Raw genomic sequence first — 17,200 nt, forward strand, 5'->3', positions numbered from 1 at the left:
AGGGATTTCTAGGATCCCAACATGCAGAAGCAACTCACAACAGGCTCACACTTCATTTTAGTCCTATAATAAGACAACTGCACCCCTCTTTGCTAGCAATCGGAATGCTGCTTCAAACTGATAAGTAAAAAATATTTGAAATTACCATGGTATAATGAACTTGACATTTAAAAACTCAAAGTTTATTTTTAAAAGAATAAAAACAAACATGTTTACTGCTTATCAAAGTTCACTGGCTAACTTAATGATCCTGATTTATGGAACACCAAAGACTCCAGGCTTGTTTGCATTTTACATAACGGTATAGGGGGGAGATCAGACACACAAAGACGCAGGCGCTTTGAAAAGCATGTCAGTATGTGATATTCCCATCCTAATAAAAGTAGACTTACTAGAGGGAACAATTGGGAATTATCAAAAACCAACTACCCCATTCACATTAGATGGAATTAGGCCTATTCAAAACAAGCAATAAAAAAGGAAACATTGAGCAAGAGTCGAGTTCCGACTATTTTGTTTCCACATAATTTATCAATTTGCTTTGGAACAACTTCCACAAAAGTTCAAAGTTCCTGGCAGAAATGTGATTTTAAAAAGCCATTTAATTACTAATGAAGCAATAGCCAAGTCCAAAACCATGCTTTAGATCAGTTTAAAATTTGATGGTCGGCCAATAAGTGCAACTGTCATTCCCAGATTTGGCCATAGATAAATCCCACATGGGAAACAAAATATGACTAAGTGTGTTAATTTGTTTTCACTGAGAATCCAAATTTAAAAATCGTGCCATCATCGTGGACTACTTTTAGTAGCGTCATCAAGATGCTTCCTCTAAAAACGCACATACAGTGCCTTTGGAAAGTATTCAGAAACCTCGACTTTTTCCACATTTTATTACAGCCTTGTTCTAAGACTGAGGGGAAAAAACTATTTAATCAATCCACAGTCATGGCCAAAAGTTTTGAGAATGACACATTAATTTTCAAAGTCTGCTGCCTGAGTTTGTATGATGGCAATTTGCACATACTCCAGAATGTTATGAAGAGTGATCAGAAGACTTGCAATTAATTGCAAAGTCCCTCTTTGCCATGTAAATGAACTGAATCCCCCCCAAAAACATGTCCACTGCATTTCAGCCCTGCCACAAAAGGACCAGCTGACATCTTCTCAGTGATTCTCTCGTTAACCTGTTAGGGCTAGGGGGCAGTATTTACACCGCCGGATAAAAAACGTACCCGATTTAATCTGGTTACCACTCCTACCCAGTAACTAGAATATGCATATACTTATTACATATGGATAGAAAACACCCTAAAGTTTCTAAAACTGTTTGAATGGTGTCTGTGAGTATAACAGAACTCATTTGGCAGGCAAAAAACTGAGGTTTCATGCAGGAAGTGGCCTGTCTGACAAGGTGTCGTTCTTCTTGTCTCTGTTTATTGAAGAGTGAGGATCTTAGCTGTCCCGTGACACTTCCTACGGCTGCCATAGGGTCTCAGAAGCGGTAAAAAGCTGAATCGTGGCTTTGCAGGCTCTGGCTGAAAAAAAAGTAGCGCGTTTGGGTAGTGGCTGGTTACAGTACTGTGAGACTCAGGCTCGTGCCCGCGTCGACCGAAAGCTTTGTTTACTTTCCTCTGTTTAGCTAAATGGACATTCCCGGTCGGAATATTATCGCTTTTTTACGAGAAAAATGGCATAAAAATGGATTTTAAACAGCGGTTGACATGCTTCGAAGTACGGTAATGGAATATTTAGATTTTTTGGTCACGAATTGCGCCATGAGCACGACCCTGATTTACCATTTCAGATAGTGTCTGGGACGCACGAACAAAACGCCGCTATTCGGATATAACGATGGATTATTTTGGACCAAACCAACATTTGTTATTGAAGTAGCAGTCCTGGGAGTGCATTCTGACGAAGACAACAAAAGGTAATCAAACTTTCATAATAGTAAATCTGATATTGGTGAGTGCTAAACTTGCCGGGTGTCTAAATAGCTAGCCCGTGATGCCTGGGCTATGTACTTAGAATATTGCAAAATGTGCTTTCACCAAAAAGCTATTTTAAAATCGGACATATCGAGTGCATAGAGGAGTTCTGTATCTATAATTCTTAAAATAATTATGCTTTTTGTGAACGTTTATCGTGAGTAATTTAGTAAATTGTTAGCGAATTCCCGGAAGTTTGCGGGGAATTTGCTAGTTCTGAACGTCACATGCTAATGTAAAAAGCTGGTTTTTGATATAAATATGAACTTGATTGAACAAAACATGCATGTATTGTATAACATAATGTCCTAGGGTTGTCATCTGATGAAGATCATCAAAGGTTAGTGCTGCATTTAGCTGTCTTCTGAGTTTTTGTGACATTATATGCTAGCTTGAAAAATGGGTGTCTGATTATTTCTGGCTGTGTACTCTGCTGACATAATCTCATGTTTTGCTTTCGCTGTAAAGCCTTTTTGAAATCGGACAGTGTGGTTAGATAAAGGAGAGTCTTGTCTTTAAATAGCTGTAAAATAGTCATATGTTTGAGAAATTGAAGTAATAGCATTTCAAAGGTTTTGAAAATCGCGCCACAGGATTCAACTGGCTGTTACGTAGGTGGGACGAATTCGTCCCGCCGGTCCCATAGAGGTTAACACAGGTGTGAGTGTTGACGAGGACAAGGCTGGAGATCACTCTGTCATGCTGATTGTGTTCGAATAACAGACTGGAAGCTTCAAAAGGAGGGTGGTGCTTGGAGTCATTGTTCTTCCTCCGTCAACCATGGTTACCTGCAAGGAAACACGTGCCATCATCATTGCTTTGCACAAAAGGGCTTCACAGGCAAGGATATTGCTGCCAGTAAGATTGCACCTAAATCAACCATTTATAAGATCATCAAGAACTTCATGGAGAGCAGTTCAATTGTTGTGAAGAAGGCTTCAGGGCACCCAAGAAAGTCCAGCAAGCGCCAGGACCGTCTCCTAAAGTTGATTCAGTTGCGGGATTGGGGCACCACCAGTACAGAGCTTGCTCAGGAATTGCAGCAGGCAGGTGTGAGTGCATCTGCATGCTGTCACGTCCTGACCAGCAGATGGAGCTAGTGTTTTAGTTTTGGGGTCAGGACGTGGCATGTTTGTGTTGGTTAAATGTTGGGTGGATGATTGGGACTTCCAATTGAAGGCAGGTGTGTATAGTTGCCTTTGATTGGAAGTCCTATATAGGTGTGTGTGTTTTTCTTTGGGGTTGTGGGTGGTTGTTTTTGCACTGCGTTTCTAGCCTGCAGAACTGTAGCTGTTGTCACTTTGTTTGTATTGTTAAGTGGATGCTTTACTCCTTTATTTTAATTAAAGATGAGTATTCACATACCTGCTGCGCCTTGGTCTTCTCTCCATGACAACTTGCGTTACACATGCACAGTGAGGCGAAGACTTTTGGAGGATGGCCTGGTGTCAAGAAGGGCAGCAAAGAAGCCACTTCTCTCCAGGAAAAACATCAGGGACAGACTGATATTCTGCAAAAGGTACAGGGATTGGACTGCTGAGGACTGGGGTAAAGTCCTTTTCTCTGATGAATCCCCTTTCCGATTGTTTGGGGCAACCGGAAAAAAAGCTTGTCCGGAGAAGACAAGGTGAGCGCTACCATCAGTCCTGTGTCATGCAAAGCATGGTAAAGCATCCATCAGCCAAGCCAATTTTGCCTAAGAACACAGCCATGAATAAAGAATGGTACCAACATCCTCCGAGAGCAACTTCTCCCAACCATCCAGGAACAGTTCGGAGACAAACAATGCCTTTTCCAGCATGATGGATCACCTTGCCATAAGGCAAAGTGATAACTAAGTGGCTCGGGGAACAAAACATCGATATTTTGGGTCCACGGCCAGGATACTCCCCAGAACTTAATCCCATTGAGAACTTGTGGTCAATCCTCAAGAGGCGGGTGGACAAACAAAACCCCACAAATTCTGACAAACTCCAAGCATCGATTATGCAGGAATGGGCTGCCATCAGTCAGGATGTGGCCCAGAAGTTAATTGACAGCATGCCAGGGCAGATTGCAGAGGTCTTGAAAAAGAAGGGTCAACACTGTAAATATTGACTCTTTCAATCAACTTCATGTAATGGTGAATAAAATCCTTTGACACTTATGAAATGCTTGTAATTATACTTCAGTATTCCATGTCGTGTCTTTGGGCACCATTAACCTCTACGGGCTAGGGGGCAGTATTGAGAATTTTGAAAAAAAAATGTGCCCATTCTTAACTGCCTCCTACACCAACTCAGAAGCTAGGACATGCATAGTATTAACAGATTTGGATAGAAAACTCTGAATTTTCTAAAACTGTTTGAATGGTGTCTGTAAGTATAACAAAACTCATATGGCAGGCAAAAACCTGAGAAAAATACAACTAGGAAATGAGAATTTTGTGGCTGTACTATTTGAGTCATTGCTAATAGATCACACAGTGACAAAGGATTCATTTTGCACTTCCTACGGCTTCCACTAGATGTCAACGATCTTTATAAAGTTGTTTGAAGTGTCTATGATGAACAGAGACCGAATTAGAATGCAGGGAAGTTGACGTCCCTGGGATGTCGTCACTTCATTATTGCGCGCACCTGCGCGTGCGCATGTGAGGCGAGACATTTTTGAAAATGTTTTTCAAGACACAGGAGAGGTCGGGTTGAAATATTACTGATGTTTCACGTTAAAAATGGCCCTAAAGATTGATGCTAAACAACGTTTGACATGTTTGAACGAACGCAAATAGATTTATTTTTTTACTTTTCGTCGTGACTTTCCCCACCCCCCGCCCTACATTTTGAGGAGCCTAACAACATGGAACAACTTGGAGTTATTTGGACATAAATTATGAACTTTGTCGAAAGAAACCACATTTGTTGTGGACCTGGGATTCCTGGAAGTGCCTTCTGATGAAGATAATCAAAGGTTTTATTTACAATAGTATTATTGATATTAGATGGTGCTAACCTGTATATCCTAGCCTATTGTTCTTAGCATGTTCTTAGCATAGCACCCCGTTTATTGCAAAGTGTGATTTCCCAGTAAAGTTATTTTGAAATCTGGCAATGCGGTAGCATTTATGAGATGTTAATCTATAATTCTTTGAATGACAATATTATAATTTACCAATGTTTTCGAATAGTAATTTTGTAAATTGTAACGCTGATTCACCGGAAGCATTTGAGGGAGAAAAAAAATTCTGAATTTCACCGCTACTGTAAAATGCTGTTTTTGGATATAAATATGAACTTAATGGAACAAAAAATGCATGTATTGTATAACATAATGTCCTAGGAGTGAATCTTCTGAGGAAGATTGTCAAAGGTTAGTGCATAATTTTAGCTGGTTATCTGCTTTTGGTGACGCCTGTCTTTGATTTGACAAAACATTACACACAGCTATTTTCAATGTACTCTCCTAACATAACCTAACTTTATGGCTTTCGCCGTAAAGCCTCTTTGAAATCGGACAATGTGGTTGGATTTAGGAGATGTTTATCTTTCAAATGGTGAAAAATAGTTGATTGTTTGAGAAATTGAAATTATTAGATTCTTGCAGTTTTGAATTTCCCGCCATGGTCACTTGTCAATAAATCCCAATACTGGGATCAGGTCCTCATGTTTATCAAATAAATCCCTGTAATTATTATCACGCGATTAAACTGATTAATCGTTTAACTGTAATTAACTAGGAGATCAGGGCACCAAGGAAAATATTCAGATTACAAAGTTATAATTTTCCTAATGTAACTTTCCTATATTATAACATTATATATTATAATATAGGCCGATTATCTTCTGGTTTAAATGGTGTATTTTACCTCGCGTCCAGTCTCATTCCAAACGTCGTAAATTGTTGTATCTGCACGAATCCAGCCTTTACTAAAGTCATCCATACATCAATTGTCTTAAAATCATTTATTTACTAAACTAAGTAATTCACAGAAAGCATGCAAACAGTTGGTTATCGTTACAAAGCATTGGTGGAGTAATGTGCCCTAGTCGGCTAAACAGGCATGGCGGCCTGTTAAACAAATAAGGGGGTGGGGGCAGCGGAGAAGGCACACAGAGTTGATAAATATTAACAATTGATATGCTAATCCTTTGCACATGAACGCTCACTCATTCGGGAACAATTGCAATCAATATATATTTACGCTCAGTGTGTCGGGATCCTTGTTGGAGAGTTTTTGTCCTGTTGGAGAGTTTTGTCCGCGTTCTCTCTCGGTTAGAATGGATCTTTCAAAGCGGCATTCATTAATGTCGTTATAGGATGGATGTTTCGTCGGTCTTCGCATTCGATGATAGAGTACTTAGCTGCAGACTAATAATTAATATCAAAGACTTGTTCTTATTCTGTCGGTATCAATAGTCTAAAAGTTAACCACGTGGTGTAGTTAACTTTCAGTAGAGGAATTGGATGGTCAAACCTATTGGCCAACTCGTAATGGAGTGGAGGCCTGGTCGAAAGGAAATCAGGGTGGGGGTTTTATACGTGAACATAGGACCAGGCGTCATGTGACAAGCCTGTTCTGTCTGTGTCCCTGGGGGGCGTGCCGATGACTGATTTAAGCTTTGAACAGAAATACATTCTATCACGTTAACATCAGTACATAGCATCTCAATGTATTACAAATAGCTTTATCCTTATTAATACATTTTATACAACCATTTAGATGCAAGTCCCATAGCTGAGGCTATTATATAAACAGTATTATGGTAATATGGCTATATTGTCTCTTCTGAGTATCACTAAATTGTACCAAGCGGACCAGTTCGTAGCTGGATTCTTCACCGATCTTTTATACCTTCTCCAGAACATAAATGTCGTTCGGTTCCCCAATTCTGTGAGTTGGAAGAATTTCCTTTGTCTCTCTATGAAACCTGTCTCAACTGGGCCCTGCGGCAGGACATTCTCCTTTAGAATTTTACGACCCCTTCACACAGGGCCTGGGTGGGGGGAGGTAGGTTGGGGGAGGGTGCAAGGGGGAGGGGGTCAACTGTCCTCCCTGTACTCAAAGAGGGCAATGTCATGACACATAGTAACATCTGACAAAAATATCTAAAGACACTGAAGCAGAAAACTTTGTGGAAATTAATATTTGTCATTCTCAACTTTTGGCCACGACTGTACACACACAATAACAAAGCAAAAACAGTTGTTGAAATTTTGACTGATCTATTAAATATAAAACTGAAATCTCACATTTACATAAGTATTCAGACCGTTGACTCTGTACTTTGTTGAAGCACCTTTGGCAGCGATTACAGCCTCGGGTCTTCTTGGGTATGACTCAACAAGCTTGGCACTCCTGTATTTGGAGAGTTTCTCCCATTCATCTCTGCAGATCCTCTGTCTCCATCAGGTTGGATGGAGAGTGTTGCTGCACTGCTATTTTCAGGTCTCTCCAGAGATATTTGATCAGGTTCAAGTACAGGCTCTGGCTGGGCCACTCAAGGACATTCAGAGACTTGTACCGCAGCCACTTCTCGCGTTGTCTTGGTTGTGTGCTTAGAGTCGCTGTCCTGATGGAAGGTGAACCTTCGACCCTGTCGGAGGTCCTGAGCGCTCTGGAGCAGGTTTTCAATCAAGGATCTCTGCACTTTGCGCCAATCATCTTTGCCTCAATCCTAACTAGTCTCCCAGTCCCTGCCGCTGAAAAACATCCCCACAGCATGATGCTGCCACCACCATGGTTCACCGTAGAGATGGTGCCTGGTTTCCTCCAGATGTGATGCTTGGCATTCAGGCCAAAGTGTTCAATCTTGGTTTCATTAGACCAGAGAATATTGTTTCTCATGGTCTGAGAGTCTTTAGGCAAACTCCAAGCGGGCTGTCATGTGCCTTTTATTGAGTGGCTTCTGTCTGGCCACACTTCAATAAAGGCCTGATTGGTGGAACACTACAGAGATTGTTGTCCTTCTGGAAGGTTCTCTCTCTTCACAGAGGAACTCTAGAGCTCTGTCAGAGTGACCATCGGGCTCCTGATCACCTCCCCTGACCAAGGCCGTTCTCCGATTGCTCAGTTTGGCTGGGCAGCCTGCTCTAGGAAAGAGTCTTGGTGGTTCCAAACTTCTTCCACTTAAGGAGGGCACTGACCCCAGATCTGTGCCTCAACAGAATCATGTCTCTAAGCTCTATGGACATTTCCTTCGACCTCATGGCTTGGTTTCTGCTCTGACATGCACTGTCAACTGTGGGACTTTAGACAAGTGTGTGCCTTTCCAAATCATGTCCAATCAATTGAATTTACCACAGGTGGACTCCAATCAAGTTGCAGAAACATCTCAAGGATGATCAATGGAAACAGGATGCACCCGAGGTCAATTTTGAGTCTGTCGTGGACGAATCAGAATTAGTTGGGTAACATAGATAATTAAGATGTTTTATAAGTTTAATATGCTTATTTGAGGTACTTGTCATTAGAAAGTGTCCATTGGACTCTGGTGTCTTTTCAGTTACACATTTCCCTTAGCTGGGGCTCAGACACTTGGGGCCCAGAGAGGGGAAGAGGTCAGACTTGTCTTTTACTTGTCTCGTTGCTCTGCAGAATATCAGCAAGAGAGGAGGACCGAATGAAATATTGTCTTCATATGTGAATGTCTCTTTACCTATGCTTAAACCATGTGAAGGGATGGCGTGATTACTGGGGAACCAATGACTTGTCTCCACAATGTCTGTGAGCAAGTCACACCCTCCTTTTCCTTATTGTGGGGAGGTTTATGGCAGTGTCTGGGACCATGGTCTCTTAGATCTCACACTTATCCTGTGATAATATATGGCCTAGAGGCTCACTCCCTCCAGTGAGCCTGTCCAGGAGTGGGGTCAAGAGGGGGTTTGCTTGAGATGGGAGTATCTAGAGTTGACAATTGATATATGCCATTGGATGAAATAGTTCTGTTCAATACCGTACCTGGGAGGGACAGTTCTAAGGAGACCAGATACTGGGCTATATAATGAACCAGGTTGACATAGCAGTTACTGTCTGATGTGTTTTATGGATATCTGTCATACAAAACGTAACCTTTGTGAACTGTTACTAAGTATCTGTGGTTTGTCAATGTACGTTGAAGGGGCTGTATCGTTGCTATAAAAGATCCCTGAGCCATTCTGTAAGCACCTCATTAAATGATTCATTCGCGAGAATGCATTGGTGGGGTCAAGAACTTTTGCAAAAGTATCTTAAGTATTAAAGATGTAGTTTAACTCGGACTGGTGTGTTTGTAAATCCTCATTTGGTAATGCGGAAATTAGCCACCACAAGTCTCATATCAAAGGGTCTGAATACTTGTGTAAATGAGGTATGTTTGTTTTTTGTACATTTAAACATTTCTAAAAACCAGTTTTCGTTTTATCATTATGAGGTACTGTGTGTAGATTGCTGAGGACGTTTTTATTTAATCCATTTTAGAATAAGGCTGTAAAGTAACAAAAATGTGGAAAAAGTCAAGGAGTCTGAATACTTTCGAAGGCACTGAACACACAGGCACGCACACAGCTGTGAGCCCTACAGACACCACAGTGACGTTTCACCTGGAGTCTGGAGGGACGAGTCCGGGCTGCACAGACTCAGACACGCTGCAGAGAGAGAAGCCATCATCAACAGGATGGACAGACCCACCCAGAGAGTGTCCACATGGGAACCACAGTAACAGCAGGGAAAATGTAATGCAACAGAAAACAAAAAGAAGCGGAATACAGGGGGGGGCTGCGTGACAAATTTAAGTTAGTCCCACACCGTTTACTACTTAGCGAATACACCCCTAGTAGTCAACCCTAGTTTCAGTGGGTTCTCTTCCGTTTGGTGCTTTATGAACACAACCCAGGACAGACAACCAGACAGACACCCATAGAGCGGGAGGCATCAGACTGGCCACACAGAGAACCAACCAAATTTGTTGGAGAATGAGTCCAACAGGCCACTTTGAGGAGGCTGTATGGAGATACATTTACTACAAGAGGAAGACCGAGAGGGTTATTTCATATGCGACCCAATAACTCAACCAACAATATATGGCCCAGTCCAGAAACATCCCTAGCCAACTTTCTAAGCACTTGTATAGATTCAATAGATAAATCAGACCTAGGTTCAAATACTACCTAGGGTTTAACAATTATTTTCAAAGACATCTCTCACACGCCACCGTTCAAAAGTTTGGGGTCACTTAGAAATGTCCTTGTTTTTTGAAAGAAAAGCACATATTTTGTCCATTAAAATAACATCAAATTGATCCGAAATATAGTGTAGACATTGTTAATGTTGCAAATAACTAAGTCATTTAAAAAAGTAATGAAATAAAAAAAATTTGGTATAAACAATATGCAGATTAACAACGACTTCACCCAAGCCTTTCATATCATATGTCAAGGTGTAGCTACTTCCATTGTTTCGATCTATCCAATTCTTATAGATCTACATCAAGTGTGTAGGACTGGCTATAGGGGCCGTTTCTGGAAAGGGTTTCACTAAGAACATGTTTGAGTCCCACTCCCACCTGGGGGTGCGGCTGAGCGGCCGGTCGGGAGAGGCCTTTCCAGTGCCCTTCCCAGAATCCTCAACTAGAACCTCGATGTCATCTTCCCTGAGGACAGGAGACCAGAAAAGTTAACCACCAACACTATGGGTGAGTCTCAATTGTATTTCCTTGATCCCTCACATCCTCTCTCTCTCTCTCATTACTAACTGTGCAGCGTAATAAACATTTTAATATTCAAATGCATAACATTTGATTAATACAACATTTGAGGTAGACTGATTAAATATTGTATGGAAAATGAAGGGGATGATTAAGATGCTTTGCGACAGTAAAGAAATGTACCTGACTAAACGGTTATCCCCAGTTGAGCTCAGAACTGATCAGTTTAGCTCACCAAGTCCTCTATCCTGCTTCGTATTATATCCCTCCGCTCAGAGTAGACTTCTGTGGTTCTACGGTAAACTGTACTTACTCGGCCATGGGCAGTGGCTCCTTCGCAGCATCTGCGAGCTCCTTCTGAAGCTTGGCTTGTGTCCGCCTGGAATGAAAAGCAATTTTAATTTTTTACAAAAATACATAAATTACTGGATTGCACAACAACCTAACAGTTATTTGGAAGGTTTTATTTAAACTGAAGGTTACTTGGTCATTTTGCCTACTTTAGTTGAATCCATTGATTGCTAGTTGCTCTAGATAAGAGCATTTGCTTCATGATTAAAATACAAAAACGTACTATAATTGCAGGCCACTTGGGGGCACCTACACAATCGATCACTGAGCCACAACTGGGTCTCCAAGCCATCTCAACTCCAAGCCAGCCACCTAGTCGCTCCATATTGAACATTAATGGCGCCGGAGGAGATAGCTGCTGTTTTACAGTCCCCTAACCAATTGTGCTCAGTGTGTGTTTATCGTTATTTGTAACTTATTTTGTACATAATGTTTCTGTCACCGGCTCTCATGACCGAATATAGCTTCTAGATAACAGGACAGCGATTACTCATCTCATACTGGAAGATTTTTTTCTTTAAAAGAGTCAGACGCAAAGGAATTATTTCAGATTGCAGACAAGGCCCTCATCCCTGTCATTCGCAGGAGAAAGAGACAGAGGACAAAGGTCGGGGTGCCTTGTAAGGATCCAATGACGAGAGGGTAATCTACCTTTACCATCGGTCCTATTAGCCAACTTATAATGATTTGATAATAAAAAAATAAAAACTACGATAACCTCTCTCCTACCAACAGGACATTAAAAACTGTAATATCTTGTGTTTCACAGAGTCGTGGATGAACGACGACATGAATAACATACAGCTTGCGGGTTTTACGCTGTTTCAGCAGGATAGAACGGCCTCTGGTAATACAAGGGGTGGCGGTGTATGTATATTTGTAAACAGCTGGTGCACAAAATCTAATAGTAAAGAAGACTCTAGGTTTTGCTCGCCTGAAGTAGAATATCTCATGATAAGCTGTAGACCACACTATTTATCAAGAGTTTAAATCTATATTCATTGTAGCAGGAAAAAGCTCATCCAGAGGCAATGCTCCTACCGGCCGGGGACTTTATTGCAGGGTAACTAAATAAGTGTCACCAAATTTCTACCAGCATGTTAAATGTGCAACCAGAGGGGAAAAAAATAAATAAATAAATAAACTCTAGATCACCTTTACGCCACACACAGACACGTACAAAGCTCTCCCTCCAATTGGCAAATCTGGCAAACTCTATCCTCCCAGTTCCTGCTTACAAGCAAAAACTAAAGCAGAAAGCACCAGTGACTCGAGTTAATAATAAATTTTAAAAAATTACGTGGTCAGATGAAGCAGATGCTAAGCTACAGGACTGTTTTGCTAGCACAGACTGGAATATGTTCCGGGATTCTTCCGATGGCATTGAGGAGTACACATCAGTCACTGGCTTCATCAATAAGTGCATCGTTGACGTCATCACCACAGTGACTGTACGTACCTACCACGTACCAGAAGCCATGGATTACAGGCAACATCCGTAGCTGAGCTAAAGAGTCGAGTTGCCGCTTTCAAGGAGCGGGACTCAAACCCGGAAGCTTATAAGAAATCCTGCTATGCCCTCCGACGAATCATCAAATAGGCAAAGCATCAATGCAGGACTAAGATTGAACCGTACTACACCGGCTCCGACCCTCGTCAGATGTGGCAGGGCTTGCAAACTATTACAGACAACAAAGGGAAGCACAGTCGCGAGCTGCCCAGTGACACAAGCCTATCAGAAGAGTTAAGTGCCTTTTATCCTCGTGTCGAGGTAAGCAACACTGAAACATGCATGAGAGCATCAGCTGTTCAGGACGACTGTGTGATAACGCTCTCCGTAGCCGATGTGAATAAGACCTTTAAACAGGTCAACATTCACAAGGCCACAGGGCCAGACGGATTACTAGGACGTGTGTACTCCGAGCATGCACTGACCAACTGGCAAGTGTCTTCATTGACATTTTCAAACTCTCCCTTTGAATTTAATACCAACATTTTTCAAGCAGACCACCATTGTCCTTGTGCCCAAGAACAATAAGGTAACCTGCCTAACTGACTACAGACCCATAGCACCCACGTCTGTAGCCATGAAGTGCTTTGAAAGGCTGGTCATGGCTCACATCAACACCATTATCCCAGAAACCCTAGACCCACTACAATTTCCAACCGCACCAACAGATCCACAGATGCAATCTGTATTGCACTCAACATGACCTTTCCCAGGCCTCCCGGGTGGCGCAGTGGTCTAAGGCACTGCATCGCAGTGCTAGCTGTGCCACCAGAGATTCTGGGTTTGAGCCCAGGCTCTGTCGCAGTCGGGAGGCCCATGAAGCGGTGCACAATTGGCCCAGCGTTGTCCGGGTTAGGGGAGGGTTTGGCGGCAGGGATATCCTTGTCTCATTGCGCACTAGCGACTCCTGTGGCGGGCCGGGCACAGCGGTGTTTCCTCCAACACATTGGTGCGGCTGGCTTCCGGTTGGATGTGCATTGTGTCAAGAAGCAGTGCAGCTTGGTTTAGTTGTGCTTGGAGGACGCATGGCTCTCAACCGTCGCCTCTCGAGTCCGTATGGGAGTTGCAGCGATGAGACAAGACTGTAAATACTACCGATTGGATACCACAAAATTGGGAGAAAAAGGGGGGGTAAAAAAAATAAATAAAACTGGCCTTTCCCACCTGCACAAAAGGAACACTTGTGAGAATGTTATTAAATCGACTACAGCTCAGCATTCAACACCATAGTGCCCTCAAAGCTCATCACTAAGCTAAGGACACTGGGACTAAACACCTCCCTCTGCAACTGGATCCTGGACTTCCTGACGGGCCACCCCAGGTGGTTAGGGTAGGCAACACCACAGCGGCCACACCATCATTAAGTATGCCAATGACAACAGTGGTAGGCCTGATCACCGACAACGATGAGACAGCCTATAGGGAGGAGGTCAAGTATAACCTCTCCCTCAACGTGATCAAGACAAAGGAGATGAACGTGGACTACAGGAAAAGGAGGACCGAGTACGCCCCATTCTCATCGACGGGCTGTCGTGGAGCAGGTTGAGAGCTTGAAGTTCCTTGGTGTCCACATCAACAAACTATCATGGTCCAAACACCAAGAGAGTCGTGAAGAGGGCACGACAAAGCCTATTCCCCCTCAGGAGACTGAAAAGATTTGGCATGGGTCCTCAGATCCTCAAAAGGTTCTATAGCTGCACCATCGAAAGCATCCTGACTGGTTGCATCACTGCCTGGTATGACAACTGCTCAGCCTCCGACCGCAAGGCACTACTGTGCGTACGGCCCAGTACATCACCGGGCCAAGCTTCCTGCCATCTAGGACCTCAATACCAGGCAGTGTCAGAGCAGACACCCTAGTCATAGACTGTTCTCCCTGCTACCACATGGCAAGCGGTACCGGAGCGCTAAGTCTAGGTCCAAAAGGCTTCCAAACAGCTTTTACCCCAAAGACATAAGACTCCTTAACATCTAATCAAATGGCTACTCAGACTCATTACTCATTTGCATTGCCCCCCACCTTTACACTGCTGCTACTTTGTTTATTATCTATGCATAGTCACTTTACCTCTACCTACATGTACATATTACCTCGACTAACCAGTGCCTCTACACATTGACTCTGTACAGGTAGCCCTTGTTTATAGCCTCTTACTGCTGCTCTTTACTCATTTGTTAATTTTGGCTATTCATTTTTTACTTTACACTTTTTCTTGAAACTGCATTGTTGGTTAAGGTCTTGTAAGTAAGCATTTCACTAAGGTATACACCGGTTGTATTCAGCGCATGTGACAAATAAAATTTGATATCTTACGCCCTCATCACAGTATATGATACAACTACAGCCGAGTCAAGCCCGTGTCGCCCTGGTTGGCACATTTGTAGGGTTCACGCTACAAGTATCAAGATACTAAGAGAGTTTTCCCTTGCAAAAAAAAACAAAACACGAACAATACTAAACTATATGGTCCTTTGAAATCCAGCTTTATGTAAAATATGGAGTGCTAAAACTTGGAATAAATAAAAATGTGACTCAGTGACAACATAAGGCTGTTTCCAACATTGAGGTGGTTTTCCTCAAGAAATGGAATCTGCTTTATGTTTTGTTTCCATGTCATGAAACTTCCTGGTATTGTGATAGGCGGTACCATGACAACCCCCTACAAACTTGCAGTCTCGCATTGAGTTTGTTGGCCTCTTGGGATTTCTCAGCCATCCAGCGAGACACCAGCTCCTGGTTGTCATTGGTGGTGCGCCGCAGCTTCTCCTCCAGGGCGCCGAAGGTGATCTGAAGGGCTTCGTACTCGTCCTTCAGCGTCTGGTTGGCCTGCTCCAGGTCCTGTAGCTGGCCACGCAGCTCCCAGCACTCACCCTTCAGCTCTGTGATCTGCCGCTGGTACTCCTGCATCCTGGCAGATGAGTTTCGCAAAAAACTGTAAAGGAGGACCACTGATTTGGGCTGGGTCAATTGCAATGTGTATCAATGTAATGTATATAAGATGGTCAGAAATCCGTGATTCATCAGGATGAAATCCCCCCCTCTGGATCATGGAAATGAGTCAATGACATCAGTAGGCAACAATATCGCAAATGGCTGGAGTGTTGGAACATACAAAAGGACCAATAAATCACACAGACTCATAACAGGTAGAGAGTAGACTCACTTGGCTTCATTGCTCTTAATCTCCTTGTCCTTCTGCTGAATCTGGTGGTTCAGCTCAATCACACTCTGGGCCAGCTACATGAAAGCCAATGTGAGAAAGAAGAGAAAGACATTCAGTCAAAACATCCACAACTGAGGGCAAGTTGGTTGGTTACAAACAAACCAAAGGTAAAAAAATAACAAATAAATAAATGGAGAGTCACGTTTTTTTGTCCAGACCTTGCTCCAGCTAACCTAGTCCCAAACATTAAGACATTTGGTTCGAATTAAGTAGTTAACCAACCATAGTATACACTATAGATATTATCTTGTCCAAAAAGTCATATTTGAAGAACAAGCTAATGTTCAAATTTCACCCTTTTGATTGATCATGACTCATGATCATGAGTAATCCTTTATTTTTCAGCCATCAGTCACAGCATCTTTGGGGACAGGGCAGAGGTCTTGTGAGTGATAAGGCAATGAGGCCCATGAGAAACTCAAATGTTGGAGCCTTTGATTCTTATTCTCTGTCCAGCACTGATAAACAGAAGTGCTTTGAACAAGATCCTTTCTGACATTGAAAAGCAAGATTTGTTCCTAAAAAATAAATGCAATTTCAACTTCAGTTTCTTGGTCAAGTTAATGTGCTGGTTAGAATTAAGCTGTTCATCTAACCAAATCCCAAGATACTTATAGGAGGTGACCCTATCAATGTGCTGCCCTTTTAAAGTTAAAATCTGCAAGTGACTCCATCTGTCTACTTTCATAGAAGAGAAAACCATACATTGTGTGTTCCTTGCATTAAGCACCAGTTTCAATTCGAAAAATTGCCTTTGAATAGCATCAAAAGCCAACTAAGTCCTGGAAAGCCTTCTCAATAATAGATTCTCTACAATAAATAATTGTGTCATCAGCATACAGATGGAGATTTGCAGAGTCCGTCTTCCCTTCGAAAATAAGGGTTAAATTCATCAGGGCCAGACGCCTTCTTAATATCAATAGATTTGAGTGCCTTTACAACTTCTGAAAGAGCAATCTTGGTAAAAGGAAATAGATGAACCATAGGCCCAATGCGGCAGTTTCATTCACAGCCTCATTCGAGATGTTAGGATGAAGTTCATTATCAAATAAATGCCAAGCCTTAGCAAAATGCTTATTAAAAAACATGTCAAGCAGTTTATTCTTGTCAGTCCCATCCATTGAATTTAGATGTCAACTTCGCAGAAGACCAGAGTTTGTGTTAGCATTCATGGGTTTAATAGTTTTCCATAATTTCCCTCGGTTTATTGAGGTTTGCCTTGGTTGATTCAGTAATAGAAGCCACATTTGCATTTCTGTTTTAACAAGGTGCATTCATTTCTCAGTACCCTAAATAACTGCCAGTCGGCCTTGAATTACCCTTTCTGGCTTTGGCCCATTGTGTGTTTTGTTTATGGATCAAATCAGATTTGTCTCTACCTCTTACCTGGTACTTTTTGAGAGGGGCGTGTTTATCACAGATAGTAGAAAACGTGAAATGAAAATAGTGCTACGCAATGTCTGG

General features: G+C 42.3%; 1 pseudogene; it reads right to left on the reverse strand.

Annotated features, from left to right (window-relative positions):
- The window catches only part of LOC106612370 (autophagy-related protein 16-1-like), a 161,335-nt pseudogene that overhangs the window by 137,272 nt on the left and 6,863 nt on the right, over nt 1–17,200 (reverse strand).

Source organism: Salmo salar, chromosome ssa09 (genome assembly GCF_905237065.1).
Source record: "Salmo salar chromosome ssa09, Ssal_v3.1, whole genome shotgun sequence".
Classification (NCBI taxonomy): Eukaryota; Metazoa; Chordata; class Actinopteri; order Salmoniformes; family Salmonidae; genus Salmo; species Salmo salar.